This window comes from Falco naumanni, chromosome 2 (genome assembly GCF_017639655.2).
Source record: "Falco naumanni isolate bFalNau1 chromosome 2, bFalNau1.pat, whole genome shotgun sequence".
Classification (NCBI taxonomy): Eukaryota; Metazoa; Chordata; class Aves; order Falconiformes; family Falconidae; genus Falco; species Falco naumanni.
Window position 1 is genome coordinate 15,088,137 of NC_054055.1, and position 25,768 is coordinate 15,113,904.

At 38.6% G+C, this 25,768-nt stretch overlaps 2 long non-coding RNA genes across 3 annotated transcripts; one reads left to right on the forward strand and one right to left on the reverse strand.

Annotated features, from left to right (window-relative positions):
* Positions 1-345: 345 nt before the first annotated feature.
* On the forward strand, positions 346-21,221 carry LOC121083483. 2 transcript variants are annotated; one of them, XR_005826391.1, is made up of 5 exons: positions 346-414; positions 12,284-12,456; positions 14,305-14,390; positions 14,706-14,776; positions 21,010-21,221. It is a non-coding gene; the product is annotated as an uncharacterized LOC121083483 (long non-coding RNA). The 2 variants fall into 2 exon arrangements; XR_005826390.1 differs by lacking the exon at positions 346-414 and adding an exon at positions 10,475-10,700.
* Positions 19,002-25,672, reverse strand: LOC121083482. Its single transcript, XR_005826389.1, has 3 exons — positions 25,373-25,672; positions 24,049-24,128; positions 19,002-20,020 (listed from the first exon to the last, which is right to left on the reverse strand). It is a non-coding gene; the product is annotated as an uncharacterized LOC121083482 (long non-coding RNA).
* Between the last annotated feature and the right edge of the window lie 96 nt (positions 25,673-25,768).

A 25,768-nucleotide genomic window follows, 5' to 3' on the forward strand; every position in this document is an offset into this window, starting at 1 on the left:
AGCTTCCGGCGCGTCCCCGGCGCCCCGCCAGCCCGCCCCGCCCCGCCCCGCCAGGCTGCCGGCAGGCGGCGGAGGCGGAGCCGAGCGGCGGGCGGGAGCGGCAGCGGCGCCTGAGGTACCCTGCCCTCCCGCCTCCCTCCCCCGTGCGGGGCGGTGGGAGGGGACGATCCGCGCCGCGGCCCGCCCGCCTGCGCGACACCCCGCCGCCGCCCGCCCCGGCTCCCCGGCAAAGGGGGGACCTGAGCCTGGTGCCCCCGCCCGCCGGCGGGGCGAAGCGCGGTGGCCGGGCCCGGTGCAGCTCGGCGGCGGGCGGCGGCAGCCCTGCCCGCCCTGGGCCTGCGGCCCCCCTGGCCCGTCGGGCCCGGCCGCTAACGGGGGGCCCCGCGCCGCCGCCTCGCAGCCGCGTCCCTCCTGGTAATGCCGTTGCGCGTCTTGCTCGGGCCAGGCAGTCGATGACTAACTTGCAGTTCACTGAACACCTGCTTAAAACCAGCCCCCGGGTGCGGTTTAACCTCGCCCGAGGTTCGGTACTTCGGGTCTCACCTCCCTCCTAGCGCCGAGAGGCTGGTTCTGCCGGTCCTGCCGCTCGCTGCGGCCGAGCGCAGCTCCCTTTAGAGAACCTGTTCTCTGAGGCTGCCCGGCCGCCCTTTTGGGAGGTTTCAGCCTCAGGAGGCTGAGGTGATGCGGGGCTCTGGGTCTCAACGAGCGTTTCTGCACCAGCGGCCCCGCGGTGCGGCCTTGGAACCGTGCGGGCCCCTCTCCCGCCAGCTCCCGCAGGAGCCCCGCAGCCCCGGCGTGTAGGTCGGTGCGGGCTGCGGTGCGGGCCAAGCCAGTCCGGTCCCCGGGGCCCGGGGTTGGCATGAGTCAGGAGATTGCACCAAAAATGCCTTCTCTTAGCACCTGCCTCTGCTTTGCTGACGCCTGACTCTCGGTTGCATTTTTTAAAAGCGTTTACCATTACATGATTTACACCGTGAAATAATCTGTTAGCACGATGGCTCCATTGTAGCGTCCATCATCTTTTTGCTGTAGTTATCCCATTGTAGCATCCATCATTTTGTCTTCTTGCTGTAGTTATTCCATTGTAGCATCCATCATCTTATCTTTTTGCTGTAGTTATTCCTTTAATTTGTACAGCAATGTTCTGAAGTTTTTGAATTGATGTTTGAGGGTATTTTGCTCAACTGGAGCAGTTCTAACTGAAGAAAGATTGTAATTTGTGAAGAGTGCTTTTTTTTTTTTTCTTTAAGATTGATCTTGAGTTTTGTTTCATTCATGCTTTCATTGTGGAGAATGTATTTTTTCTGTGTACTTTGATCAAAAGTGTAAAGTGCTTTTTGGTAAGTTGAGTAGGAGAAGGAACTGATTTGCTCTAAAGCCATTGAGACTGGTGTTTCTACATACACATCAAATGCAGTGTGTGTATTTCATCTCTTTTTCGGTTGCTCTGACTGTTAAAACATTCAATAACGCGGTCCGCTGAATGCTGTTAAGTAGTTTCATTAGGTAGTTGTATGTATGCAAAGATTTTTTTCTCGTGGTGTTTTAGGACTTAGTATTGTGATTTTAGCCCGAGTAATACTTACTTATGGTTAAAATACAGTGTTTGGATATACAAAAATTAATATATGCTCTGTTTATTAATTTCAATAATAAATTTTTAGCTTGTTTTCATTGTAGTTTAATTTTTTACTTTTTCAAGGGATGGCTAGGGTTCATTGTTTTGTTTTTGGCTTCCACCAAGCATAAGCTTTTGTTTCAAGCATATACTGCCTAACAGATGATTATTAGGCGTTTGCTTGTGTGTGTTTGTGCTCCACAATGATTAAGTAGACATTTTTCCTGCTTGTTAGCATGGACTGGCTTTGAAGAAGGTCCAGTATAGATTCCAGTTCTCTGATCCATTGGATTTCATGACTTGAAGCTGTTAAGATTTTTAAAGCGACCTAATGCCTCCATTTTCTGTTTTGTCTTCCCCCACTCCAGCTTTTTTGGTAAGTTAACTTATATTTGGGAACAGGCTTTTTAACAGGGCCTGTAGCAATAGGAGAAGGAGTAATGGTTTTAAACTAAAAGCAGGTAGATACAGGCTAGATGTAAGGCAGAAATATTTTTACAATAAGGGTGGTGAAACACTGGAACAGGTTGCCCAGAGAGGTGGTAGGTGCCCCATCCCTAGGAACGCACAAGGTCAGATTGGATGGGGCTCTGAGCAACCTGATCTCATTGAAGATCTCCCTGCTCATTGCAGAAGGCTTGGACTAGATGACCTTTAAAGGTCCCTTCCAACCCAAACCATTCTATAATATCAGGTATTTTCTATATACTGTGAAGTAGCACAGTATGATTTACTGGTATCCCTCCATTTTCCCACACTGACATTCAAGTTAAAGAAAGGAGAGCTTGGGCCAGAGAAAGAATCCAGATCTGAGTTTTTCCATGTGCTTTAGAAAGAGAGTTTGCATGTTGGCAAAGGAAAAAACCTGAAATTTTTCATCTTGTGGTAAAATAGAACTTTGTTTGGCCTGAACAAAACAGTCCTAAAGTAATAATTACTACATGATGCAAACTCCAGAGTCACCAGGAATTGGTTTGGGTGTTCCAGATGTGGACTGGTAATGACTTTGGGATGTAGTTAGACTGTTACTTGCTCAAACGTTGTTTTCTCCAGCATGTTGTGTCAGTGTGACTATATTTAGATTTAACTAACAATGTATGAGCACAGGGCTTTTTTCTGGTTTTACTGACTTCCATCTTTACCTTTTAAAACTGTTTTTTCCTAACATAGGAGGAGTAGAGGGTTTTCTGATACAATTTTTGAAGCTGCTTTGGTTCAGGCAAATGAACATATGTATCTGATTTAACTTTCTGAATCAGGGTATCCTTTTGTTGCCCTCTATTTTCAAGCATAATTTGCCAACTTTGAGATTACATTGGCAGTAAAGACTTTAAAACAATTTAAGTATGAATTCATTGTAATTTATTATATTTTTAAAAGGTGTACCTGAAACGGGCACTTTCCATGACTGAGTTCTATTGGCATGTACATCGCGCATGTAGTATAACAGGAAAAAAACACTCTTCTTTTTCTGTTAGTATGTTCAGATATGGAGGAGAAAACATAATCATATAGAGGCTCCCCCCAGCCCCCAAGGTGAACTCTAAAATGCGTGTTGTTTAAGGCATCATACACATGTTGTTTTCAGACGGTAACGTATCTGTACCAGGAATCGTTATCTGGAAAATGATTACGAGTGTTGGAGAAATAATGTTCAGAGCATATATTTAGAAGATTGTACTCAGGCTGACAACATATGCTATTCATGCGTGTCTTCTAAAAATATTTTCCCATGCAAATTACACACCCGTTGGCTGCTTACTTCTAACCAGATTGTCGCTGCATGATGGTCCCTGAGAAACTGAATATGGAGTGGGAGGTACCAAATGAAAACTCTTGCTCTGAAGGTTTTGTTTCTCAGGTTTTATGTTTGCTTGGCTTTCCTTCTGCTTTTTCCAAAAATTAACAAAAGAACATTAAAATTTAAATTTACAAAGTGCCATTTTGGAAATGTGAAAAGGCTAAAGTAACTAATTAATTATATCTATACTTTTTTTTTCTCTCTGTTTAATGCTCAAATACGTTATTAATGTTCTGTTAAATATACCACAAGAAAGCTTATTAACGATAATCTCAATTTTGATAATTTTTGTGTGTATGAAGGCAAGATTACTGTGATGGTAAACTTTTTTGCTCTCCATAACTATTTCTAAGTCCACAAACTACTAACATTACTGATTTTGATGTATACATGTAGTATCCTTTCGTTTTTGCATTTTTGCAAAGACGGGGATATCTTTTTTTGAGACAAGTTATAAAATCGGTAGCTAAAACATGAGGCCAGGTTCTTTTTTGTCAACCACTACTGGTTTAAACCGTTTTTTCTGGAGTAAAGCCTCTTATATTTTTATGACATTTCCCGCCCCCTATTTTTTTGAAAATAAGTGCTACATTGTTTCTCTGTTATGGGGTCTGTATCATTGCCAGAACAGGAGAAATCTATTCACTGCTCTGAGTTAGACACTTTTTTGAATTTTTTTTTTATTAGTTCTTAGAAGTGGCTCTTATCTTGCCATACTTAACAGGATCAAAGAGATTGCTACATTGTAGCAAAGAGAGAAATGGAACACTTTAGGCCTGATGCAGTGTTCTCAAAAATCATTGCAAAAATTTCCATTTGGGAATTGTAGCTGGCCCTCAAAGTAATTTTTCTTCATTTTCGTTCTGTTCTTTCTGTTATTTTACCTCCCTGTCCTACAGCCCATAGGCTTCTGACTCCATTCCAGTAGGGAACGATAGCCAAAACTTAATAGCTTTTGTGTTTTCAGAAATGAATTATTTTCAGGAATATTTCTAGTGGGAAAGTATCAATGTGAAATGTTGCTTCAGAAACCCATGTAAAGATGGGTGATGTTTGGTATGATCACGGTCACTGTTTTGTGCACTTGTGTCCTTAGGATTCTTCCAATAGTTTGGTTATATTCCTGTGGCATCACGGTGTTGCATTGCTATGCTTAGTGCAAGTCAGCATAAATAGAAAATACATTTTAATGTTGATAGAAGAAATTGAATGGGACCCAGCATGATGTAATATTAGAACAGTCAAACAAAATTCACATCTCTAAGGGCAAAGATCTTGGCTAGCTTGATTAGGATGGTAAGGACTTTAAAAACTGATGTGAAAGTTTGGAGATGCATTGGTTGAAAGACATACAAAATAAAAAGGTTTACAGCAAGCCAAGTGTTTTGAAATTAAGTGAACAAATCACAGATAGTATTTTATGCCCAGTGATATGGTTTCTGGTCTCATACTTTTCTTTAATTGATATTGTTCTTTAAAGGCATGTTATATTTGACTCTCCTTTTTGTTTGGCCTTTATACTGGCTTTCTGTTCTTCTGCATGAAAGTCTGAGATTTCTAAGGTTGCGGGTGTTTTTCTTTGTTGTGATTATAGTTTTAAGTGATTGACTTATGGCAGAATTCAAAGACATTTTATCAGTAAGGTGATTCATTAGTTTTGAGAATGGTGATGTTCAGCAAGAGCAAGCTTGAAGACAGTGCTTTACAGGACTTGGGAAAATTGGGATGATGTAAAATGTGCTGTTTCTCTTCTGCGTGTATTTATAATTTGGAATTGATTTCCCTTTTATATCTACACAAGTATGCAATATTTGATGTAACACATGGCTCTTTAAAAAAGGATCTAATGGTTTCATTCTGTTTTCAAAGTAACTTTGAAGGCTGGCTGTTTTGTTTTCTTGAAAGTAAGTGGTAATCAAACATATTAAAGTCAAACCCTTGTGACTCTTGGAGAAAGTTTCTAAATACCTTGCCTACCAAACTAGGTTCAGATGTTAGTAGAACAAAGAATATTAAGTAACGCACTTGCTGTCTGAGAAATTAACCAGTTCTTGTTATTGTCTATGACATGCTTCAGGATGTTTTTCTTGTATTCCAGTTTCTGGTACTTTCAAAAGGAAGGAATCTCTTTAAGTAAACTGATTCTTTGTTGGTAAAATGGCAATTCATACTGAGAAAGAAGAAGGAGCAATGACATATTTCATGAAAAATTTAAAAAGTGACAGATTATCCATTCTTACTTGTCTAGTTAAACATATTACTACCCATCCATCAGAAACATTTCCCTCCAGTACTTAAGACAGTTGAGCTAAATTTTATCGCTGTTATCTTGTGGTCCTTTTCTTATTTAGTCTTGGATTTTTTTTGCTTTCTATTATCACATTCAAGGGATTGTGTAAGGATGCTAGTACTGTTGTAACCATTGACACTATGCATGAGCTGAGGCTCCTGTTGCTGGCATCTCTCTCTAATGAGTGCTGTGTAAATGCAAAGAACGACTAATGCTTATTCTGAGGAGTTTAAAAATACCTGTCCCATCTCCTCTTTCTTCAATAGCCAACATATGGCATACTTCCCTTTTTTTTTTACAGAATCGCATGGGTCTAGATAGTTTGCTAAATTTGGTGGTACCAATTCTGTGTAAACTTAAAGCATTTGCAAAATTTTCCTGTTATTGAATTATCCTTTGGTGTTTTGTGGTTTTGGTTGGTTGGTTTTTTTTTTTAATGTCTGAAAAGATAGTATCAGGCATGGTGTTAATGTGTCTTTGTGAAACAGCTAGTAAACTTAATGGTATGAATTAATTCCTTAGCAAAGGTTAATCAAAGAAAATTATTTGACTTTATGAACTATATGACATAGATATTTTTATATGTCAGTTTTTATTTTGTGGTGGTGCTGGAAGGCCACATCATGATTGAGTTTTGTTATGCTGGTTACTGTAAAAATGCATGTGGTTCTTCACTCTTAAAAAGCAAACATTTTGGGCCTGAAGACCATTATCCTTCTGCAAATAAATAAATAAATGTTTTAAAAAAAAAATCCCCCAAACTGTTTGTAGAGCATTTTTCCGTAATTCTTAGGTCTTGTGTTGGTGGAGGATGTGGGGAGTGGATGAGGGTGATGATGGTGAGGACAAAGAAACTACTACATTGGTTTTTTCCTGGAGCTTAAAATATCAATAGTTCAACTTCTAGCTGAAACCAAATATTACTACCTTTCTGTTTGCTGCTATAAATGTATTTTCCCTCTCATTCTCATGTGTTGCATGTGTTGGAGTGTTAAATGCATCTAATTGTACGTCCTTTTCCCTGTCAGTCTCTCAACCTTTCTTTAAAATTAGAGAGAATATATTGCAAAGCTGTGATAATGTTCAGTAATTCTTCTACATAAAGCATAATTTTTACCTTTGCCTTTAGAAGAGAAGGGAATGGCTATAATTGTCCTTTTCAGTCTAATAATGCTTTTTCCAGAAAACACCAGAAATGTTATTAAATAGCCACACTGGTAATTTTCATATAACCTCTGGTGTGTTAATGCAGAATTTTTTGAGGTGCTGATATGTCATCTGTATACTGATGTCATTCTCTACGTACAATACAGTATAATTGATACTCACAACTCTTTTTGTTGTTGAGTGAGTTTGTTTTCTAGTCAGAGTTACCAGGAAAGTAGTTTTGCACCTTGGCCAAAATTCAAAATCAACTGTCTGCTTTTTATAGGGCAGCAGCACCTACCAAGGTTTGGGCATATCTGTCTTTGTAAGACATCATGAGAGCATCTCGAAATTTGTTCACTCTTCCCTCGAGCAAGGTGCCAGAACAGTGACTTGTTACTTCATAGTCAGGTATTGAGCTTCCTGTCTCAACTGGAATGCCAAATACTATACTACTACACAAGGTTACCACAAACATGGAAATACAATTAATTTTGTCTCAAGCAAGTATTCTTTAGTAAAATTTCACTTTCTAAAACACAGAAGCAATATAGTTTGGTGTTAAAAGGGAACTTAAATATTCAGTGGACTCAATTACTCAGCTTTATTAATCAGAAAAATATTAAAGTGTCTTGACAAAACTGAAAAATAAAGATGTATAAGGTGGAAATTTTGCTGGTGATGTCAGTTTGGGGATCTGTCTGATCTCATTTTTGGCTTTAGAATTGCTTGCTTGATTCTTGTCTCTTGTTGCCTCTTACCTGCATTATTCAACCGTGTCACTTTCGTGATCTGTGGTTGATGCATGTGCACCATCATGTGACCTAACTTCTGCCATTTATACAGAGGTGGGAAAGTTTGCTGAGAGGTCCAAATTTAACTATTTGGGGGGATAATTAAGGGTAAAATTCTGGGAGTATCCTGTACTTCAAAAGCTAGTATATCAGGTCAAACAGGGACAAGCCCTCTAGGCAACCAGGCATACCGCATGGCTATTAATGAATGCTTGGGGAAGGCATGTAAATAATGTCTTCAACTATAGAATTTAAAGGGTTTTCAGCATATTTTTTTTAAAATACTGGTGTTTAAAGATGTCTTTCAGATAGGCCTAAGACCAAGGTTATCAAAGCAGCTAAAGTTAATTTCTTTCTTTCTATATATCCTGCTGCTGTTTATTTCTTGTTGCTGTTGTTACCACTTAAATAGCATTTTTATGGCTTATAGTAAAGTGTCCACAGTAAACAAAAATGACCATGAAATCCTAACAAATGAACAAAGTGAATAAAAATATTATGTTCTCTTTCAGTTCTATTAAATAAGCTTAATTTTAATTAGAATGTGATGTATTAATATCTGAATTTATTTACTATAGCAGGTAATAAATGTTTATTTAAACTTATTATTTGCAAGATGAGTTTTTCTTCTCTATTTAGTTGGTGTGTCAGAGTTTATGTATTGCCACATAACATAGATAAACTGTTACTGTGTTTCATGCTTCAGAACAGAGGGATGTTACTGGGTATAAGGCAAATTTCTTTTGTAGTTCAGCTTGTGTGGATGGGTAATCGTGGGTTTATAAAGCATTTCAACTTTTTTCTTTTTACGTTTGGATTGTTTCAGTGATTTTTTTTTTTTTAATAATTAGCAATGCTGTAACATATTAAATCACTTCTTCATGCATGAGAGAAAGGTGTAAACTTCAATACAAATCCAACATGGAGATCCTTATCAGAACAAAATAAAACTGCAGTACTAAAGCAGAGGTTCCCAAAGTTACTCTGCTAAAATTCAGTCACTGGCATTGATGATTAAGGGATTGTTAGTGCCAGTGGTGTTAATTTCTCTGGTTTTATAGGTGTATCTCAGAGCAGGACCTCTATCCTGAATTAATCAACTTGTGAAACACCCATGAAACCGGGACCGAGCTCTGTGCTTCCTGCCTCACTTACTGGTTTGTCATCCCCTACTTCGTTCCATCCTGTTCTCATGTATCAAAATCTACTCATGTATAGCAGGCTCACTTTGAAAACTGCTCTCAAAACGGTATCTGCTTAAAAGATGTTTACAGTGAAATGGATGTATGGTACTGATTACAGGTATAGCTGGGAAGTATTATAATGTGCCACACTTAGGAATAACGTATGGCAGGTAACTGGTCCCACAGACTCTTCTGCAAATGAGTAATCCTATCAAAGGCAGTTGAGTGCATTTAATTAAGGATTACATGCGATTAGTGGTCTGCAAGGTTAAGAGTATGACCTGTATCATTAGTAAGTATTCACATATTAATGCTGCTTTGAGCAGAAGGTTGAGCTAGATGACCTCTGAGGTCTGTTCCAACTAGAATGATTTTATGATTATCAAACTTGTATTGTGGAAATAGATATTTCAGTTATAAAAACTGTATTTATTGAATAAACTAAGCTCTAGCAAATCATTGCAATTATTTTGCCTATTGCATCATGTTGTAGCATGGAGTTGCAAATTTGACCCAAGTTTAAGATCTAAACCAGTAAGAGAAATACAGCCATGCTTTTTTGTCTGTTGCATTGGATTATTTGTAAACAGTTTTATATCAGATTGAAATCCTAATACAGGAATTCCTTCCTAGCATACAGTTGACTCTGTTCCAGTTCTGGAACTAGGCCACAGTAGAGTGCCTAGATATTTGATGCTTTAGGTGCAGTTGAGACATGCAAATGGACTTCAGCCTAGTCTGCCTGATTCAGGTACCGCTAGGACTGAGATTACAGGAACAAAGGCATCGGAGCAGGTTAGCAGTCTAAGAAAGGCTTGAGGCCCTAAAAACTTGCCAAAGTTTTCTCACTGAATGTGGGAGGGCATTTATATATTTAAAAAAAAAAAAGCCCTAACCCACCATGACCCCGAAAAAACCCAACCCCCCCCCCCCCACTGTTAGAATATACTGTGTAGATTCTGCATATATGTAATGTCTAGACACAACAGTCTTTATCATTATTTAAGAAATTGTATTTTGATTAACAGTAGTATGATCCTTCTTATTAAGATGTGCAGGGAATTCATATGGATTTCCTTCCTGTGTCTGGAAAAAATTTGTACCTATTGACACCCCTTTAACTGTTCTCATTTATTATTGTTAATCATTTACTTTTAAGCAAGAAGGTGGTGATGAGGAAGGAAGTCTCAAAATTACTGGCTGTAAAAGGCCACTCACTTTCACATGCATGTGAGCAGAAATGTTTTTATGTAACCTTTTAACCCTACCAAACATGTGAATTAACCACAGTAACAAAGTATAGTTGTTGTCATGTGTTATTGGTAGCAGCAGATTTCACGGAAATACTTTGTATAGTATTTCACAGAAAAATTTTCACAGAAATATTTCATTTGTATGCTTTTATTTAAAAAGAAAAGGAGGATGGTAACATATTAAGTAATGTGTTAAGGGCTTGATGGGTCTCCTGGACTTTTAGGGAGTGTAGAAAGCAACTAACAAGAGGTCCTAGGAAGGAGCAGAGTGATTTCTTCATGCTAATCTTCACTGCAGAGATGTTGTGGACATTTTATTCTTTTCAAATAATGTTGATGGGACATTATCTGATTATGGGATTAGAGAATCAAAAGATTGAATGCTAGAATAAAGTGCTAGGGACCCCTAAGTCATGATGACTTAATTAGAATCATTCATTATTTGGTTCTAAAGGATGAAGTGGCTGGTCTGTGAAGAAGAATGCATCTTGTTAGGATGAGATGCTGTGGCAGAAGACCCGAATTCATCAAGTGTTGTATGTACTGTAATTTTAAACTGAACACAAAGAGCAGATCTGGAATTTGCAGACCAAAGACGCGTGTTTTAATGCCATGTAAGTGGATTTGAATACTAAATGGATAGTCAAGTAGTTCTGTGAACATAAGATCTAACAATACCGAGATAGTTGTATCTTAGTACAAGCTGCAGCTGGGGTACTTACTATGTGTGTTTCTCACATATGTGTGTGTTCTCTAATAACACGGGCATATGATGCAGCCTATACTTACTTTGGGCAGTTTGTGAGCCAGTCTCTATCCGCCTGCCCAGTACCTGGAATTCTGAAATCTCTGAGTTATTATTAAACTGTAAATGAATTTTGAATCTTCCTCTTTGACAAAACTGTTTCAAATCAGGTAGTGGATTCAAAAGTTAGGATCAGACATGACCTAGGCAGATACATTAAACAGAATTAATCTTTTCTGTCTTTAGCAGTCTAAACAACTATCTAAGTTTCTTCTGTTGTTAGGGGAAAAGACACACATGCCCACATATATCTTCATATACTTGCGTACTGTGTGTAGTTCCTCCCACCTTCTTAGATTTACAATGTATGGTCTCTGGCAGGAAACTGTCTCTGTAATCCAAACAATTTTGGTGTGGCCCTACAAGCACTCATTTTTGGTGCAATTGTGGCGATGGTGAACTCTGCTGCAGAGATGGAAAAGAAAGTTAAAGCAGTCCAAGAATACCCTGTGGTATTGCCCTGTCAGTGGCAAAGCTGTAATCTACCTTGTAATTTACACTTAGGTGAATAACAGTAGTTTCTAAAGTGCTGACATTTGTAGCTGCACTTAGCTATGTGCTCGTTTCTCATTTTCCCTCCTGCTGTATTAGCACAGCCATTTGTGTCGTTATGCAGTGACTTGGATCAGAAAATTAATCCTGAGTTCAAGACAATTCTATGGCAAGCAGCAATTTTTAACCCAAGTTAGTTCTTCAATATGGTATAGCGAGTGGTTCCACCAGCAGATACATCTGCACAAATGAGGTTGTAGCACAAGGATGAGAACAAGCAGCAGGAGGGTCAGATCTGTTTGAACAGGCATTTTTACCAAAATAGATGTTCATCAAATTATGCCTCTAGAATCTGTCTTAGAAATGATCAGTCTTGTCCTGAAATAAGCACTCACAGTTAAAATACTGTATACATTCTTAAAATGAGAGAAAGTTGTGAGAAACTTGAGGGTAATCTTCTCAGGCTGGATATATTAGCATAAAATGGTAGATGTCATTCAGTATTTGCAGTTACAAAATAATTTACACTGGAATTAATACCTTGAACTACCTGAAGATAATTCTAAATTACAAGTAAATGCTCTGCAAAAAGGCATGTGTCACTCTACATGTCCTGGTGGAAACTTCTTTGCAGTGTACCCACTGTAAAAGAAACAGCCCTAAAATTTATTGAAATGCTGCTTCACGGTAGCATTAAATGGAAGTCCTTTACCTGGGCATTTCTGCTCAAATGAACTGTCCATCTGGTTAAATTAAGTAATTTGTACTTAATTTATCAGTCAGTGCATGTACATATCCTCCGTGTGTTTTTAAATGCTATTGAAAAATGACAAGTTATTGAAAGCTAAGTATTTTCAGTAAGTTTACACAAAATAAAGCCGCTGTATTTCTTGCTTTCAGTTCAATTTCTTCAGATGATCTGTAAATTTTCAATAATGGCAATACATTCATTCTGCCATTTGGAGGAGCCTGTGCCACAGAATAATGATCTGAAGAAAACTCACTTATTTGCAAGGAAGTCTTCATTTGGGAAATAGTAGTGATGCAGTTAAGAGGTGCTTTGTCAGGTTCAGGTAAGTACTTTTTTCTTTGTTATTATTTAAATTACACTTGGTTTTGGTAGGCTGGCATTTCATTTAAATTAACAGACATGCAGTGTTATGTCAGAACGTGGCAGCCTTTGTGTTGGTCATTTGACATGGAAAGTATCTTGAAATGAAAAGGCGCATGCAGCAGCACGCATGCTTAGGAGATGTGTGGAGGGAAGTTGTCTGGAAAATTATTTTAGCACAATTTATTATCTCTGGAGTACTTGTTGAGGATGGAGATTATGATGTTCGTAATGACACAACTCTCTTTTGCTATGAGTTCTTTCTCAGAGTTTCTTATGTATTTATTTTCTGAATTCAGTCTTTTGCTAAGCCAGAGTTGTTTTGGATGCAAGTGTTCATTATTAAGTCTCAAATCATTCAGGGGAAATAACAAGAAAGTAACGGTCAGGTATTCACAACTTGGAATACCTTCAAATTTTCTATTTTAAAAAAATCAGCTTTTGAATCTTCTGCCAGTCAGAATTTTTTTCTAAAATGGATCCTTAAATCTTGCCATGGTAACACTGGATCAGGATTTAATTTTAGGTGAATGGTTACTGTATGTTGTGTTTATTTTTTTCTAGACATTCAATTATTTTTATAACATAATAATGACTTCACAGCAGAAGTTGGTTCATAGTCATATTCTGCATGGGAACTGTATGCCGTATACATTCAATAAGAAGTGTTAGCAGTAGAATAATAATAAAATTATGAATATTTAAATAGTACTTGAATTTCATTTCCCATGTTCTTATTGCAAACTGTGTGTGTGTGGTGTCTCTCACTGGCTATGAGCTTGGTGTTCTAACTAGCGGTCAAACAAGTGATTAATTTGAAAAAAAACACAACTCCAACCAAACTGCTTCTTATCAGAAAGGCAGAGTACAGTTTGTCAGCCTTTTCAGTGGTGCACAGAAATCTAGAACTTTTTTTATGATACCTGTCTACTTTTTTGCTAAATTACTGGATCACTTGTATAAAATATATCTTTATAGATGCACATATGATCTGAGGAGCCTTAACATTACCATTTGTCTTGCTAAAAATCCTACAGAATGAGAAGTACTAGATTTTTCAAATTGAATACTGTCATATCTTTTGGGCTCAGAAACTGAGGCTTCTGTTTTGCATGGTTTTGTGCACATGCTTAGCTACTTATCAACGCCGTCCTGGTACAGTGCTGATGCCTAAGAACTTCAGTGACATAGAAAGAACAGTACTTTTTTACTGTAAGCCTTTATTTTGTCCTCTTACACTCAGACAAAACATGAAGATACTGTTTTAAATAAATGCTTTATAAATGTAATGGATAATTAAAAATCAGAAACTAGTCAAGTAAAGCTTTTTGAACTGTTAGGGAACTCCAAACAGGGAAAGCACTAGTGAAAAGGAGGCTGTTGCTTCAGTGAAGTTTTAAAAGTTGAAATGCATTTCAATGAAATCATCACAATAGATAATGCATTCTGGAGACACTTCGTAAATTTTCTAGTATTAATTTGCAAAATGAATACTATAAATAGTGTCCACCAGATAACAATTTTAAAATGCTTTTTATAAATGCTACAGAATAATAAAAACTGAGGGCTTTGATGCATCTAACTTTGTTCTTTAAGGACATTAAAAATAATATTTTTTAAGCTTATTCCTGTTGGTGTTGGATTCTGGCTGTACATGAAGTCAAACCTTATTGAACACAGTTCCATAGAAGCCAAAGTAGGACAAGAGTAAAACACAAAACAAGTTTAGTATTATTCAATAATAGTGCTTATGATGTGTATAATATGGACACTGAGAACAGTGAGTGTATTTTTTTTCTGAATCTTTCAGCAGAAGAATTACTGTTCCTAGAACAACCTCCTGTACATAGGCAAAACTGGATTTTCCTCAGTGTCCTATATCTGAAGAGTAAGAAGGTAAGGTACTTGTGATTATATTATTTCAGCAAGCAGTTGAAAGTAATTTCAATTACTTTTAATGCACACGAATATACAAAAATACTCGATTTGTCATGCATCAAGAAGTCTCAAATGGTTTATATCAGTTTCTGGGTTTTTTTCCCATTTTAACCCACGGGTGGAATTTCTGAAAATATTCAGCTCTGCTTTTTAAATGTGTTTTCTGTGAAATCAGTGAGGTGACCTGAGTGGGAATAAAGGTTGGTGTATCTTTAGTGAGACAAAGTTAAGTCATCACCAAGTGATTTTAAAATCCCATCCCTGAAATACTAGGTCTCTGACATTCAGTAGGATGAGAATCTCTGAACAGGCGGACTACTGGGGACTCAGAAGCTGCAGTTCAGGTGAGTAACTTCTTTGGAGGAGGAACTTAAAGGTTTCTTCTTTATAAATTATGATAATTAAGTAGCAAAGGGTGCAACTTAAACTATAAATATTTTCCACTTAACATTTACATTTAAAATAGATTTGTGAGAGGATTTGTTAGTTACCATTTGAGCATTATATAGTTACCTAACATTTCAGCAGTACTGTTTCTGAAGAGGACTTCTTTACCAACACAAAACATGAATGTCTAGTTCTATTCCCAGCCACATTTTTATCTTGTTTTCCAACATGTAGCTATGAGTGTGTAGCTAGTTCAGCTACCGCAATTTCTATTTTGCAAAGACAGAGATGTCTTTTGGTAATGCATGCATAATTTAGAACTAACAGTTTCTATATTGGAGTAAGTGTTGGGGGCTCTGTTCAGATCACAGGATTAACTTGGTTTGTCAGGTCCTGCTCCAGCTGATCCCCGCTTTCTCCAAGGAAAGGGTAGTTTAGTTGTTTGTGTTGTGACAGTTCAATGTAGTTTGTAACCTTGAGCCTTAAAGTCACTCAGAACTGGTGCTATTCTACTTTACGGCTGCTCTTTGAAAGTATAGTGGTGCAGCAGGTACTCCTGCCTCAGTAGTGGAGACAGGGAACTTGGAGAGGAATAAGGTGTGCAATAGGAACAGGAACTGCTACGGCCATCTCCAGTAATCTGTCCTAGTTTATCACCCAGGGTCCTCTTTCGTTCTCTGTTTTGGTGGGGGGTGGGAGGAAAAGGTGGAAAATAGTTCTGTAATTGGTAGAAAAAGAGCAAGAATTTTTCCTGTTTAAAAAAAAACAAAAACCTTTTCCTCTGCATGATAGGGTTTCAAAGAGAAAACATTAAAGCTTTGCAGATTTTTTTAAGACTTACCCAGCTTCAATTATAGACTGACTTCTTTGCCTTCTCCAAAAACAGAAAAGATACTGTAAAAGATCAGTATTTTGAGATAAAGATCAAGAATAAAAATGGAGAGTATTTTAAGAGAAATAACAAATCAAAGAAATACATGTATTACCTTTTAAGAATATTTAAAATTTTATTTAAATAACAAATCAAAGAGAGAAATTTTAAGAGAAATAACAAATGAAAGAAATACATGTATTACCTTTTAAGAATATTTAACTTCAAAGAACCATTAACATCGATGAGATATTTAAGGTATTCTATGTTTGGTTCTATAAACAATATAGACTGTGAGAGAACCAGGTGCATCTGAAGTGGATCATCTGGTTTAAGAAAGTAAGCAACTATTCCTGCCAAGCAATTGGTTAAACTAAACTATTAAAATGCAAGTGTTTTCATAGTAGCTCTCAATTTAAGTAAGTGGAAGAAATATTACATGCTTGTAGTAAGTTGCACGTTTCTTCAGGAGTGACGAAAAATACAGTAAATTTTTCTTTTTCCCTTCACCCCCCATCCTGAAAATTCAGCAATCCCTGTAATTCTTGTCATGGGTACACTAAACAACTGGGGGCAAATTTCTGCCCCTCTTGAATTTATAAAGTTACATAAAATCTAAGCAACGGTTACAAGAGTTCTTGATAATTAAAAAAATTAAATCAGGAGACAGCACATTCAGTCTTGAGAAGTGACATATTTTAAGAGACAGTTTGTACCACAGTAGGTAGGTATGTGCCCTTAGCACTGTAAATTAGAAGCATGGTACCCGAGTAGTATATAATCTGTGCACCTGCCAGTTTTTGTGCTTAATGCATTAATGTATTAGTGTTATGGAATACCTTTGTTCCATTCCTCTTTAGAACACAATTAGCTTCCTCTCCCATGTCTCAGAGAGACATATCTTGCCTTGTTCTTGGAGCCTGTAATCCAGGAATGTCTGAGAGAGGGCTCATTGGCTGAGAGCTGATGTATAGCTTACCTTATGACTTAACAACCATAGCAGGACTGCATACCACCGCAGCACACTATGGAGGTTTTGGTTCCCAGCATCATGACATTTTTTTGAGAGCAGGCCCAGAAATTTGTTGCCTTGATCATCAACACCCAGCTTAAATACTGTCCTCTTGGATCCTGCCATTTCAATGTTGTCATCTAGAGCTGGTTAGTTGCATTTTTGAAGGAAGGAGATGCTTGCGCCTTATCTGCGATATGGCTACGGGAGTTTCAAGGTTTTCCAAGAGAAGATATCTCACTCCTGACATCCTCACCAAGAAGAGAAGATGAAACTTATGTAGTGCCTAAGATTAACTTCATTATCCTACTGTGTAGTGGCTAATTGTGTATGTTATGGACTACCATGTTACAAGATACAAATACTGTACTTGGTATCAAATGAGAGCTTCAATCAGTACATCAGAGGGGGATAGTTAGTGACTTGAATTTCATTTTGTGCTGCTCTGTGAATATAGCTGTCATTCAGAGACCTGGCTTTGGGATTCCAGACACTCTTAATTTAAGGGGCAAAGTATTTCAGTTTGTAGATGGATGAAGTGCCCTCTGCTTTGGTTTAATAAAGACCGTGGTTGGAGACTTATCTTTTTGCTAAGTTCTACCAGTTGTTTTCAGGGATGCTTCTAGAATTGATTTACTCTCTAGTTGTCGGTGACCATGATTCTTTATGCAGGATCTGTCTTGGCACAGCCTTCTGCTTCTAAACACCAGGTGAGGGTGTTTTCTTTAGAGTCTGACCTGTTTATGCTACTGCTTTTTTTCTTCTCCAGTTTTAGAGACAGTGTCTTTCGTTGCAACTTGCTGTGGACTAACTTCCTATTGGATCATTTAATCCTGGAGACATCAGTTGTATATGTTCCCACCCTCCAACCTTGTTTATCTGACTATCCTTCACACAACAAAGGGCAATGAATAGAATCTTATATCTTTTAGGGGCAACATGGGGCCAGAGGCAAGTTTTGTGTGGCATGAATTTCCTAGCCATGTTTTATTTAGCAGGATATCTATATCCAAGATTGATCTCACCTTAGTAATAAAGAAAGGAGGATCTCTGAGGATTAGAAAAAGAATTGTGGCTGAGGCACTTGGAGAAAAAAAGCTTTGGAATTTTCAGGAAAAAGAAGCATTTTCCTCAGTTTTCCCCCTCAGTCTATTGGTAAAAATGGCCCATCACTAAAAAATTCTGCATGTTTCAAAATCAGTAGTGAAGCTGAACTGAAAGTAAAAAATTACAGTATTGCATCCTTCAAGATGCTTTCTGTAAGTAACAAATATTTTAGATGAAGTTACATTATTACTGAGTTTCATAGCATTGAGAAATTTCAATTCCTATGTGTAATAGACTACACTTACTGGCAGGTCCTTAAAGTGCTCTGTTAACTATTTGTAATGAGGTAATCTTTCTATACAGAGATGTCATGTTTGTTTAACAATATTTTCTGTATAAGTATGCCCTCTACATTTATTTATGACAGGATGCTACTATTACAAGGATTGTGTTTATTTTTATTTTCAATTTTTTTGCTCTTGCTGAGGCTGACCAACTAGCAAACAAAACCCTCAACTTTTAAGTACCTCTGTTTGCAATACAGCTCCATCCCTAAAATTAGAACAAGTTTAAGGTCTAAAAATTAAATATTTTGTTATTATTTTTTTTTAATAACTAACATACCCATCAGTACTTTCTATGTGCTAGCTAGGTTATAATCAACACAATTCTTATTTTTACTGAAGCACATACAGTTTGCCTCTTGATACGTAAGTTACTATTGTAGATATTTCACTTCATCCAAAGATTTTTGGGAGCAGGGATCTTATTTGTAGGGGAGAGGGAGACAGGGACACACAACCATGCATATATACGTTTATCTTGAGTTTGTTTTGGAAGCTATTGTAAAACAAGTCATAAGTAAGGAGGAAAATGCATTCTTGTTTTATCAGGTGATTCTGATGTCTCAACTCACTTGTCCAGGAGATACCATTCATAGTGTCCTAAGGGGAACATGCTGGTTAAAATGTTATGGAATACTTGGGGAAGCAATTAAATTTTGTTCTTTTAGAAGCAAAAAGGTTGGGTTTTTTTAACAGTGCAGCATGGATTTGCAGATGTGGTTTCAAACAACCAAATAAAGTACAGACAGTGGTGGAATTACTATTGTGCAGCTAAACTAAAGGGATTTTGCTGGACAACTGCTTGCCTGTTATTGTCATTGGCAAGTCAGAGGTAATTTCCAAAGCTGTAGTCTGGCTGAGGAGGAGTAATTGCTTTTATGTGTATTTTTTCGAGCCCAAACACACGCTTTGTTTTTACAGTGTTTTTACTAAGATTCAAAATTATCACAGCATTGTTGCTGAAAAAAAGAAGTTATTTTTAAAAGAAAAAGTATTATGAAAAGAATAGAGACACCTGAGTGGCAGGCAGAAAACTCGTCAGCTAAACTCCTGACAGAATCTGGCAGAAATTCAAAGTCTGGTTTGTCTCTAGTAATTCCATTATCACTTCAAATGTTGATGATGATCTGGGAATTACACAGGAGGGATTATTTTTTAAGGTAAGAAGTAGTACTCTAAAGCTTTGCCTGTGCTGGGAATATTGCAGCTATCTTGCAATAGGTAAATGGACTATATCTGAGATACTAAGCTCTCTATCAGATGTTTTGCTACTTTATCTGTACTGGCATAATTAAAGCATCAGCCATCTTTCCCCACAGTGTGAACAGAGCTGTATCAGTATAAAACTGTATATATATTGGCAGCTTATTTCTGCATAGAAGCAAACAGCCTAGGAGGGCTGGCCTAGTTTCAGAAATTGTTTTAAATTACATTGCCATTGCTATGCCTGTATGAACTATTTGTACTGAAGACTTTATACCAGAAGAAAGTGACTTCGTTCTAGGTTATTTACCCTTATCCATAGAGCCCCATAAGAAGTTACACCACTTCAGTTTCGTAAGTTCGATTTGCCTTTGTGGGCAAACTTGCCCTTTACACAAACTTACGTTCATTGTGCTACAAGACATAAATGGTGAGTGTTTTGACAATAAAAATGCATCTTCCTTTCTGATATAAGCCTAATCTATTCAGTTGATACTAGAACAAGTGCAGTTTACTGTGAATGGTTACAGTTATTTCCATCTGGCTGCATGCACCAGAGCCTATAAAGCAGCTGTCCCCAACCCAAATCCTAACTTAACTCTGTTTTTCAGTATAGAATGCAATGTTTTATGTACTCTGATCAAACTTTCAAGTGCTGTTTTATAGATGAGTGTCTTGCCTTGCTTTTCTGCTGTGTAAATGAATCTTGTCCAGTGTGCGTTACCTAAGAAAGAATTAAAGAAGTTGAAGTAAGAACATCAGAACTTGGATCACTTGCAAATAAGGATGATCTGGACGTGCTTGTTTTATAAAAAGATATTGTTGAGCAGATTCAGATGATTCCCATTTTAAAGCTACGGTGAGGGAGAGACTGTGATCCCATATTAAATGGTGGTGAGGGGATTGTGATGGGGAAAAGACTGAAAATCAGTATAGCCCTTCTGTTCTTAGGCTGGCAGCAGTAAAGAAAGGACCTAGTCAGAGACTAACTAGCAGGAACAGAAAGAGCCAAAAGGCCGGGACCTTTGACCATTCAGAGAACATTCACTGGCTTTAATTAGCTGTTCACTGTCCTATGCCCATTGACTGTTTCACCCTCTTTCTGTCCATTCTACCTGTCTTCAGTCCTGCTTACTTCATATGTTTCCCCCCACCCAATCTGTCCTCCTTACTCTGTATCTCCTTCCATTTTCTTTGTAAGCAGAAGCCACCCCGAAGACAGAACTACCCTTACGTTTACTACAGTCGTGCTGTTTGTGCTCTGTGTGAACTTACCCCCATGCTGTTTTATCTGTTTAGACTGTTGGTTTTTATATGATTGGGCACGTTTTACTGTTCTGTGTTTATGCACTGCCCAGCATAATGGAACTTCATTTTCATAAGTCCTTAAAAGACCTTAAATATGATTAAGAATAATATTCATTTATCCTGTCTTTTTATAAGAAATTATTTCTAGGCAAATGAGTATGCTTAATGAAATAAGGCATATGAGATTCAACAGGGTAAGAGGACTGTGCTCTTGCAGTTTTTCTATAGACGAACTAGACATTTAAAAGTGTAATTGTTATAACTGTGGTTATATTACAGTCCAGCATAATATGATGAATGTTTCAGAATTAATTTTATATTGACTATGCTCGCATTGCACTTGCAGTGGTTTGCAAATTGTTGGTTTGTTTTCCTTGTTTTACAGCTTTTAAATTTTCTTTCTAGAAATCATTTTGGTAGGTGTGGGTTGCTTGTCAGAAATCCGTTCTGAAGCCTGAGTGCAGGCAAGCAGGGTACTAATGATGAATATGGATGGATATCTCAAGGACAACAATGGATATGGCATCTTCAAAAGCAATGGTGTTCAGTTAAGAATCTGCATGTGATTTATTAAACAGTACATGATAGCTTACAGTAAAACGTGTTTGTATGTGTCTCCGAAGATTTGTCTGATTGTTTAATGAAAATTTCTTCTAAAATTTGAAAATAGGAGGATTGCTCTGTACCATCCAGTATTTTAAATTCTGAAACTATACAAAACTTTAGTTTACTTAGCAGTGACTTCTTGCATATAAAAACAGTTAAAGCATCTTTTTAGAAGTGTTATTTTAGAGAAGTAGTTAGTGGCCATTTATGGTTCACTGTTTGTGAATCCATTTCTCTGAATACTTAAAGTGAATATTTTTTAACAGCTTTTTTTCCACTCAGAGTATGTTATAACTAACCTCAGGAGGCATATTTCACCAGTACACATGTAACTGTTCTAATGGGCATTGCATCCGACTTTTCAGGAAATATGAAACACATGTAATTATTGACAATTAACCGTAGCTGGGAACTTTTAATCCTTGTATAGGTTAAAAAATAAAAAGTAACATGGCAGCATGCCAAGTTACTATACTGGTACAACTTTGTTGGAGGTTTTACACTATTTAAATAATCTACCAATTAGAAAATGCAAGTAGAAACACCAGTGGAAGTTTCTGTTCTTATCTCTGCATGTACTGACTCCTTGAAATTACCAACCACCAGTGGTGCCAGTTCTTTGTTATTGCAGTGGAACTGTTCTGGTAACAGCTGGCAGTTCTTAAAGCTTCTTCTTAAGGATATTTTGAGATCCTGGGTATGCCTACACTATGGTAGTAAAGAGCAGCACAGAGACCGAGTGTTCTTCTGGTGCTTGAGTTTCACAGTTGATGTAGCTCTTCCAGCAGCATGCTACTTCCAGTGAAATTAGGGTTTTGACAGACCTCAGGAAGTCTTAATTTTCTCATACTATGCTGAAAGCTGTGGTGGCTCAGGAGCTGATTCACAAGCAGATTAGGCATTAATCGGATAGACTATGTTGGTCAGAGGGGTGGTGGTTAATGTCTGAGCATGGTAACAGCGTCTGGTCCACTGCGTGCCTGTGGAGGCCTTAGCCCTGCTGAGAGGCAAGGATAAGGAGCTCAGACAGATCATTGTGCTAACACAGATACTTCCTGTGGGCACCTGATGAGAGCAGCAAAACTGTGGTGTATCCTGGGGGAGAGGAGGACCAGCCTAGCTGACAGAATCTAGTTGCACTGTACTCAGTTGCACAGTATAGACATGCACCATAACTTAACAGCTACCTAAGGCAGCATTAATTCAAAGAGAGTATCCTCACTAAGATACTGGAAGTACAGAAAATGCATGGTAGATGAACGCCTGAGAGGTCTGTGGGCAGACTCCAGAGGCTTGATATAAATGCACGTTAGACTTGAAAGAGTTCATGTAAGCAGTCTCCTAATTTGAAATTAATTGGTATGGAATTGACTAATAGTGACTTCTATTTAATAGCCCTTTCTGCAACACTCAGCTTTTCATTTTTACTTTTTAGGTGGGTGGGAGATAAAATCTGGCCCTCAAAGTGCTATGCACTCATTCCAGTGCCAAAAAACTGAACACAAATCAGCAATTGTAACGTAAGGACTAGGTTCCTCTAGTTGCACTGGACAAGTATGTATGCTAGATACAGGAATATAAGCTTAGATACCTGCTTAGATATAAGTAGATTTTAAAGCTGCTGTGATTCTGTAAGCTATTGTAGTAACTTGGGACAAGGAATTTAGGCTGCTCACAACTTTTTTTTTTTTTTTTTTTTTTTGCCAGGCTAATCTTTCACTCTGGTTCATTACATGGCAAGCGTATGGTTATTTATTTGAGCTGTTTACATTTTAAACCAACTTTTTTTTTTGGGGGGGAAGGGGCGGGGAAGGGAAGGTGAGCTCTTAGTTTTGAAACCCCTCAAATTCTGAAGGGCAAGTTCAATCAAGAAAAACCTACTTTGTAGTTTCCACACCGTAGAAGTATCTTATATGGAGTTGTAGTAGTTATATAAACCAAAGCTGGAGTGTCTTTTTCTGTTAATCTTTTCTAAGGTGACTGTCCTGACTGGTATTGTTTCAAATAAAACAAGTAAAAACAAGGGATTGACTTGTAAAAGATTTGACTGCCATTTAGTATTTAATTCCTCTTTTGTTGAATAATTTTTGTGATATTAACTTTATTTGTGACACTTGAGTTTTCCCTGAGGAGAAAAATATTATAGTTCTTTCACAATTCATTAGTTTGTGGTTGTTTCTGTTCTGTTGTTTCCAAACAGAGTGACTCATGTTAAATGAACATGCCAGCCTAAAGGCATGTCCTCAGTATGGCAGCCCACAGTGAAACCTGATGCCATTACATCTGTATATATATAAATCTGCAAGATGCTCATACCCGTTTGAATCCTTGAGTTCTGTGCACATTGGACATGTGTGCTATCAATTACTTAATGTACTTGCTTTCAAAAAGCTGTGTTTTACCACGTCTGGTTGCTCTTTTTAACACCATTGATTTGCTGAGTTGGTAGGCTACATCTGTCTTGTGAGCGTAAGCTGGAACTGAGAAACAGTGATTTTTCAGTATTTTTTTTTAATAAAGTGGCACAGTTTCAGTGTATTAATTTATTGACTGTTTGATGAGAGGCTACAGAAATATCTTCTTTGCATTGCCACCTGTGCATTTTTTTAATGATTTAGACAGATTCAGAAATGCTTTTATTTTGGAAGTTGATAGCACAGATCTAATGCTCTCCGTGTTGTGAAAACACTAATTGGAGTGAACCAGCTGGCTGCTGGCTATTTTAGCTCTCCTTGAATTTTTACTTTCTTACCAATTTAAATTTTCCTCATTTAATAAAAATGTGAAAGACAAAACAGATTTACTTATTCACAACATGTGACAGAAATTACCACTTACATTACAGAAGCTTCATACTGGAACACTGCAAGAAGCAGGTCTGTCTGCCCAGGGGTTGCAGTCCTACATTTCTTTGGTATCTGTAATACAGAGACAGACATGCACCCACAGAAGCAAGATGAGAGAAAGGGTTTTGAAAAGCATGGGGTGTAAAATTTTTCAGATACTCTTTTGAATCTTTAGGATGTTTGGGTTTTTGCATGCGCTATATAGTAGTATTAACTCCAAGCCTGCATTGATTTGTTATTAAAAATATGCATACAGCTCCAGAAATTTTGTTCTCTGTATGACAGACCTGTGGTTTTGAAAGGAGTAAGACAGATTGCTGTGATAGAATAGCTACAACATAGCCAGAGTTCAGGTACTTTGGCTTGTAAATAAGTCTTGTTCTGCCATGCATAGTATGTAGTGGAGGAGTTTATGCCAAAGTAAACAGATTTATATGAAAAAGTGGTCTTCCCATAAATGTTTCACATAACACTACTAACAGCTCTATGTTGGGTGTGAAGTTTTTCTATGTCCCTCTTCATTTTCAGGAGGAGGTTGTCAATGCTCACCTAACGCTGCTTCCACTGATGTGTAGCCTGTCTGTCCATCCCTTGTCCAGTCTGGGCTGCAAGACTGCAGGCACATTAAAGAAAACTATGTGCAACTATTAACAAAGTTGATCACAATTTCCACAGGAAACACTGGAAGGTAATAAAAGAAGCCATTTCAAACCCGTCTCCTAATTCTAGCACCCCAGACCAAGTCATCTTGGGTCACTTAAAGATGTGTCACTGAAAGAGTATAAAAGGTATAAAGATAAAACAATACTACAGTTCCATCTTCCAGCGGTATTGAAGTATTGGTGAGGAGAAGGAGGTGGCAAAGCGAAAATGCATCAGAAATCACTGCTGTGGCCAGGCTGATGTGTTTGAAAGAATGGGGTGTAGATGCGGTGTCTCTGCCCTCCTGTACAGCTGTGTTTGCCTTTAATAGACCTAAGCAGCAACAGCAAGCCAGAACCCGGGCACGCTGGCGTACCCCACATCTGCAGGTGTACAAGCTGCCTCACCAGACCGCATTTTCTGAGCCTTTGGCTTGTCCAGATCCTTCCTTTGTTTGCTAGGATCCTGGAATCTTACTCGTGTATGCTACAGCATATACAATTTTAGCCCTGCTCTCGCTTTCCCACCTGTTGCAGAGGTTTTTTTCCTTTCCACGGCTGTGTGACGAAGATGCGCAGCTCCGAGGTTAAGAGTAGGGACCGAGTGCTGCCGGACCTAATCGGGGTTTCTTATAAGCAGAGCCTGGTTTGATGCGGGGTGCCGAAGGTACTGACCTTCTGTCGGACCCTTTAGTCCTCTTCTCCCGGGTGGCGGTGTCACCCGGGGCCGCGCGCACGCGGGGGTGCTGCACCTCGGTACGTTCAAGTGGTCGCAGGTTCTTCTCCGTGAGATCGGCACTGGCGTCAAATGTCGCCGTGGGCAGAAAGCTCTCCCCGTTCGGGTGAGCAGGGCACGGCCCGGGTGACCGCAGTCGGCGGAGGCAGCTGCAGCAGCGCCGGCCGGGGCCGCAGCGCTGCGGGGCAAGAGGGAGCGGGCCCCGCCCGGCCGGGGAGCGGCGGCGTTAGGACCCGGGCGGCCCCTCCCCGGCGCTCGGCGAGACGCAGCTGCCGGGGCCGCGGCCGCGCGCGGACCTTGGCCGGCCGCGCCAGCTGCCGCCGGGCGGGCGGGCT